Below are 6,982 nucleotides of genomic sequence, written 5' to 3' on the forward strand. Positions count from 1 at the left end.
ATATAATATAATATAATATAATATAATATAAATATAAGCTTTTTGAACTTTTTTTTTCTTTTTCGTGGGAATTTCACTAACCTTTATTTCTATCTCTTTTTGTTACATTTTGATTTGAAACTAAATTGCACTTAGAAAGGGTCAATCTACAATGGCTGACTGTAATTTTTTGAACGCATCTTTTAAACTTTTATTCTCTAAAAAATATATTAATATATTCTTTTTCTTTTAGGTCCCAAAATGTAATTTGTTGAATTTGTTAATATACATCACATTCCAAAATTGTACTTACACATGCACGTGTTATACTGTATATATACACGCACATACATACACACCATACTATATAGGCCTACAATGTAATATCATTGATAATATTAATAAATGTTAATACCACTTTCCATCTCTGATTAATAAATAATATAATAATCTTTATAATAATAAAAACGAAAGTCAAGAACTTTCTTTTAGTCATTTTCAAACGTTTTTTGAACTTCTTGTTCCTTCTGACTGAAATGATATTTTAATATTATATGTTACAAGTAAAAAGATATTTAGCTAAATTTAGAACCAATTTGGCATATTTTAATAGACGTAATTTTTGGTTTAATCCACCCTAAGATATTTGGTTTAATCTACCCTACAGTGCTAACGTAAAAACCAGAATTGGCCACGTATATCTTAGAATTATAGATGATTGTTTCCCACAAAATCATGTATTAAGAAAGATTTTTAATAGGAACACTGTAAGGATAAGTTATAGCTGCATGCCTAATATAGGATCTATAATCTCTGCCCATAATAAAGCCCTACTAAAAAATGACAAGGCAGAAGACAACTGCAAGCTATGCAATTGCCGAAACCATAATGAATGCCCACTACCTGGGAAATGTCAAAGTAGCAGCGTAGTATACCAAGCTACAATTACTAGGGACGACAATAATGAAGTTGAAACATACGTTGGTCTTACGGAAAATACGATTAAAAAAAATGGGCATACCTGCTCATTCCTGATGATGACATAATTAATGTCGAAATATTGAATCCCAACACGATGGCGTGTATTTCAATACTTGGAGTATGTATTATACTTTCTTATCTGCTCATTCCGTAATGATAAATACAAGAATAACACTACACTTAGCCAATACGTTTGGAAGCTTAAAGAAGATAACATTAAGTACAAAATTAAATGGCGTAATTATCTAAATGTAAATCATATTCCAACTCTACCAAACGATGTAACCTTTGTATACAAGAGAAGTATTTTATTATGTCAACCCGAATTTTGTACTCTAAATCAAAGGAACGAATTATTCAGTTCATAGACGCAAGTTCTTGTTACGATTTAATCCTATAGGCTTTCTTTTTTCCATGTAAACAATAGAGTCTTAATCACTTGGTAATTAGCATATTGTTCTGATAAACTGTCACAATCTATGTACTTCGTTATTCCTTCACTCAGAGCCTAGGACCTGATGATTGAGGCACCCCTCATGAAAGAGCCTGTACTTGTAGTGCAATAGAATGTTGAGTCTTTAACCCAGTGTTACATGTTTTATTTGTCTATATGCTCTGCTATATACTGCATTGAGCACTCTTAATTGTCTACATGATCTGGTTTAAGGCAAACTGTCGGTGATAGGGTGAGCGATTATATGGAAACCGAGCTTTACCCTGACTATCGCACATAATGGGGTCCCTGAGTGGGCGGGGTCATGGGAAGAGAACGTAATGTTTGCTTGTTCCGTCGCTGGAAGACTATTTTAGACGTGGGGTTGGGGGGGTTTAGTTTTTGGTGAAACCCATATTAACTCTGCTGCGCAGGTCAGAAATCTTGGTGTTACTATGGATGCTAATATGACAATGAGTAGACATATTTCAAATATCACTTCAACATCTTCATTTTATATAGTGTTTGTTATGAGTCAATAAATCTTAACAACTGAGCAGAATGTAACATTTTATGAACCTTTAAAATTATCAATTATTAATTAAATATTATAGTAAAAGTATAGCAGTAAATGGAATGTATAAAGTAAGTATACCTATGAATACCATGTATTAATCAGTATCATGCACCATATAAATATACATTTGGCTAACATACAATTTTATATTAAACTAATTTTATATCCACTCATTATTCATAATTTTATCTTTTTCTTAATTTTCTAAAAATATATATTACGGCTATTATCTTATTAAACACATTTACCTGTGTATTTTAGTGCATTATTTATTGTATATTATAAACTTGACTAAAAAGTTGATTACCTGGAGTATTTTTTCCGTTTTATCATTTAAAAAAAAATTGGAAAAGACAGCCATATTTGACAATTGCTTTTTCCAAATGATTGAATGGTTTTTAACGCCTAATTTTGCTGAAGCTCGGAAATGAATTAAAAAATATTACATGGTACAGTACATTCATTTGCGAAAAAAAAATTGCCAAAAACAGGTAAACTTTATACTTGATATAAAAAAAAAGAGGTGCATCTTCATACTATGGAATACGTATGTCCAATCATTTTATACCGCGTGCCACAACAAAATTATAATACAAGTTGTGTTGAGTGTTGAGGGAAAAACACATTTATGTTCACAAGCCAATTACACATTTTACTTTCGCTGCCAAATGGTGACATTCTTAGCTACGGGATCTTCGCCATCATAGTCTACTGTCATAATTGCAACCTGAAGAAATACAATAATTGCAACCTGAAGAAATACAATTAATATCGAAGTAAGTAAAATTAGGCATTGTTCCATTCGACTTATCATAAATATTATAATACTTTGTTCTCTCGCTAAAATTCCTCGATCGCCCAACCATCCCTTAAGCTTATTTCCATACAATCACTACATACTGATTGCTTTGGGATTGCTACATTAATTTCTTCCACCTTGACGATATTCATCCATCACACGTAATTCCTCCACCTCCCAAAAATGAAACCAGCATATGCCCCGGCAGCATTATTTTTTCCCATACACTTAAGGCAGAAATTACAGAGGGCGCTATTTTAGGTCAGTTAGGTGAACTAATATCATGAATATGCATACCAGACATCCACCTCGCGAAACAGAGTTCAGTGCTATATCGAGTGAGCTACAGCTGTGCTTATGTGTGGATGAACACTATGGAGGCCGAAATATGTTAAATAGGCCTTGGTAAGACAATGTGAAAATTAATAGACTATAATTGTATTAATATCCCTATGACCAGACACAGTTTATGTACAGCATGGTCTTTCAATATTAAACAGTATACAGTAAATATTAAATTAAACAGTAATATTGAATCTGGCTATTTGATTAGGCCTACAGTATAGTATCCCAGATATGGTATGTATTGTAGCAATTGTAGGCCTATGCCCCTATAATAGTACTGATTTTGAAGGATATAAACGTTTAGAAATGCTCGGAGACAAATTACGAGTACTTCGGACACAGTTGCTAACTTACAATTAAACATTTTTAAGAGAAAATATATTTGCTGTATGTTTTTACATGATTCAATGGCTGGTAATTACTTAAGGATTTTTTTTCTGTTAATTAAGTGAAAGCTTTTTTTTCACTTCCGTCTGATTTCGACCGTTTTAACCAAGCTATTCAATTTTTTTAATTGGGTAGACAGCCTTTAATATATAGAGTAAGACATTTCATAGAATATCATCAGATTTGGTATGTTTATTGCTGTATAAATCTATGCCTATTACTTTTATTTATATTGAATATGAACGAAATGTTTGTTAGAAATCAACATTATAACAATACTGGACATAGAATTTTCATCTGGTACATTGCATGTATGCCATACTGTATTACTGCATTACTCAAATAACCGACCAGATTCAACGCTGCTTTTTATGCAACTATCAGAGACCATGCTGTACGTAGACAGTGTTTAGGCATAGGGATATTATAATTAATACTAAACATTAGTCCATTAATTTTCACTGTGTTGACTACACTATCTCGATCAACTACGGTACCAAGAGATTTTGGCCTACCTTATTAGAGTATACACCTTCGTAGCTTTCACATCACAGGCAATTTCATATTCCACAAGCAGCGAACACTGCTTTTGCGACTCGCGAGGGGAAAGTACCCTTACGAAAATGTCCTATAGGAATCCTATAGGATCCTATAGGATTTTAAAGGTGTTCTAAAGGTTTGCATATAATCCTATAAAACTAAATCGAGTCCTATAGGACTTTATCAAGTCCTATAGAAAACTATCTAAATCCTATAGGACACCAAAATTCTGGTTATATGTGGATATACATAAAGGTTAAGGATCAATATATAATATACATACTAATAATAACATAGTGTTAAGTATACATGTATATATATATATACAGTATATATATAATATATATATATACATATATATATATATATGAATCATCATTTCTTGGTTTATATGTAATTTAACAGTAGTAATCGGCTACAAGATGTGTATAAGAGACAGTTACCACATACACTATAGATACTGTGATTCTTCATTAGTTTTAAACGTCATCTTAAAACCTGTCTCTTATACACATCTAGATGTGTATAAGAGACAGGGTATATTATTAGACACTTATAGGAATCCTAAAGTTTTATTATTAAAATCTTATAGGAATCCTATAGATGTATTAATAAAATCTTATAGGAATCCTATTGGTTGATTATTAGAATCTTATAAGAATCCTATAGTTATATTATTAGAATATTACGATATATTCGTAGAAGTGGTTGGCGCATCGGTTGTGGCTTGGACTCCCAACCTTGAGGTCGGGGGTTCGAAACTCTCGCTGTGCAAGTCGCTTGTGCAAACCAATTCCAATTGGTTTCCAATGGTCCCAGTTCCAACTGGTCTTTATTTGTCACGTCCCAGTTCCAACTTTATCTACGGTTGCCTCTCTTCACCCAGGAGTACAAGTGGGTACCTGGTAGGTTCCAACACTGCGCTGATTACTAGCCGCAATATTATGGAGATATAATTTAATTTAATAATTTCGTTTAGTGTTCACTGTGATCCATATGTGTTTGATCCAATGACCGGGGGTAATAATGTAAAGCGCTTAGAGACTTTGTTAAGGCATTAAGCGCTATATAAAAACGACATATTATTATTATTATTATTATTATTGAAATCTTATAAAAATCCTTTAGGTAAATTGTTAGAATCTTATAGGAATCCTATAGGTATATTATTAGAATCTTATAGGAATCCTATTGGTATATCATTAGAATCTTATAGGAATCCTATAGGTTTATTATTAAAATATTATAAGAATCCTATAGGTTTATTATTAAAATTGTATAGGAATGCTATAGGTTTATTATTTAAATCTTATAGGAATCCTATAGGTATATTATTAGACTCTTATAAGAATCCTAAAGGTTTATTATTAAAATCTTATAGGAATCATATAGATGTATTAATAAAATCTTATAGGAATCCTATTGGTTTATTATTAGAATCTTATAAGAATCCTATAGGTATATTATTGAAATCTTATAGAAATCCTATAGGTATATTTTTAAAATCTTATAGGGATCTTATAGGTATATTATTAGAATCTTATAGTATATTATTAGAATCAAAAAAGAATTCTATGGGTTTATGATAATCTTATAGGAATCCTATAGGTATCATTATAAATCTTATAGGAAACTTTAGGTTTATTATTAGAATCTTATAGGAATCCTATACCGTAGTTATATTATTAGAAGGAAAATTAGAAAAAAAAATTAAGACTTTAAAAATTAATTTAGGCCTAGTTTCCTATCTGAAATTTTAACAGTTTCCAGGGAATCTTTCCCTTTTCCTGGACCGTCGAAGTGGATCTGTCCTCTTTTGCTTCTGTTACAAGGGTGGCATCAGTGGAGACGGAAGGGGGGTGTGTTTTGGGCTCTTTGATAAAAACAATGTTTGTCGGAGAGAAAAATATATATGTAGGCCTACCCATACAAAAAAGTCTATAGAATTCTATTAAAAAAACACTATAGAATGTCTATAATATATTGTTTAGAAAATCTATATAAAATTTTATAGAAATAGCTATAGAAACCTTACTACTATAAAAAGTCTATTAAAACTCTATAAAAAATTCTATTAAAAATATATAAAAACACTAAAAAAAAAACTCTATAAAAATATATTAAAACTCTATTAAAAACTATTAAAACTCTATAAAAAGTCTATTAAAAACTATGAAAATTCTATTCTCTATAGAAAGTCTATGAAAAGTTTATTAAAAAAACCTTTAAAAACTATAGAAAATCTTTAAACAATTTTATAAAAACCATTTATAAATCTATAAACTAAAACCCCTATAGAAATCTAAACATTTTATAGAAAAAAAAACCCTACAAAAAATACATTAAATTGTAGATAAATTGAACGATTTTCTATGTGTATTCTATAAAAAAAATATTGTGGGTGTTGTGTATTTTTGGACAATTCAAGTGGTCCTTCAACTGGCCCCAATTCCAATTGGTTTCCAATGGTCCCAGTTCCAACTGGTCTTTATTTGTCACGTCCCAGTTCCAACTTGTCTCTATTGGCCTAACTTTCCACGGTCTCTTTTCCTTGTTGCCATTTAGTAACAATGGCTTAGATTAATCAACTTCTGCAGACTTACAAAATACACTGAGTTCATATACAAACCATAATTACTTTAATTAAAAACACCAACAAACATCATACGGTAGGGACATTACTTCTCCAGGGTCTCATTTACTAGCATACCCCTTCACATATCGTTCTGCTTATGTCTTACTGTTAAACATACTCTACCTCAAATTTAAGGCTATTCTAGAGTTCTTTGCTTTACAGTCCTGTTTAAATATGCATTTTTCCGTAATGTAGTCCTATCACGTATTAAAGCATCACTATAGTTTATTGTATAAAACACTATTCAAGAAACATTTGTGTTACAGGTGTGCACAAACCAGCATTCTTTGTGATATTGCAGCAGCA

Source organism: Anneissia japonica, unplaced genomic scaffold (genome assembly GCF_011630105.1).
Source record: "Anneissia japonica isolate Jap-2015-1 unplaced genomic scaffold, ASM1163010v1 scaffold324_len738069_cov173, whole genome shotgun sequence".
Lineage (NCBI taxonomy): Eukaryota > Metazoa > Echinodermata > Crinoidea > Comatulida > Comatulidae > Anneissia > Anneissia japonica.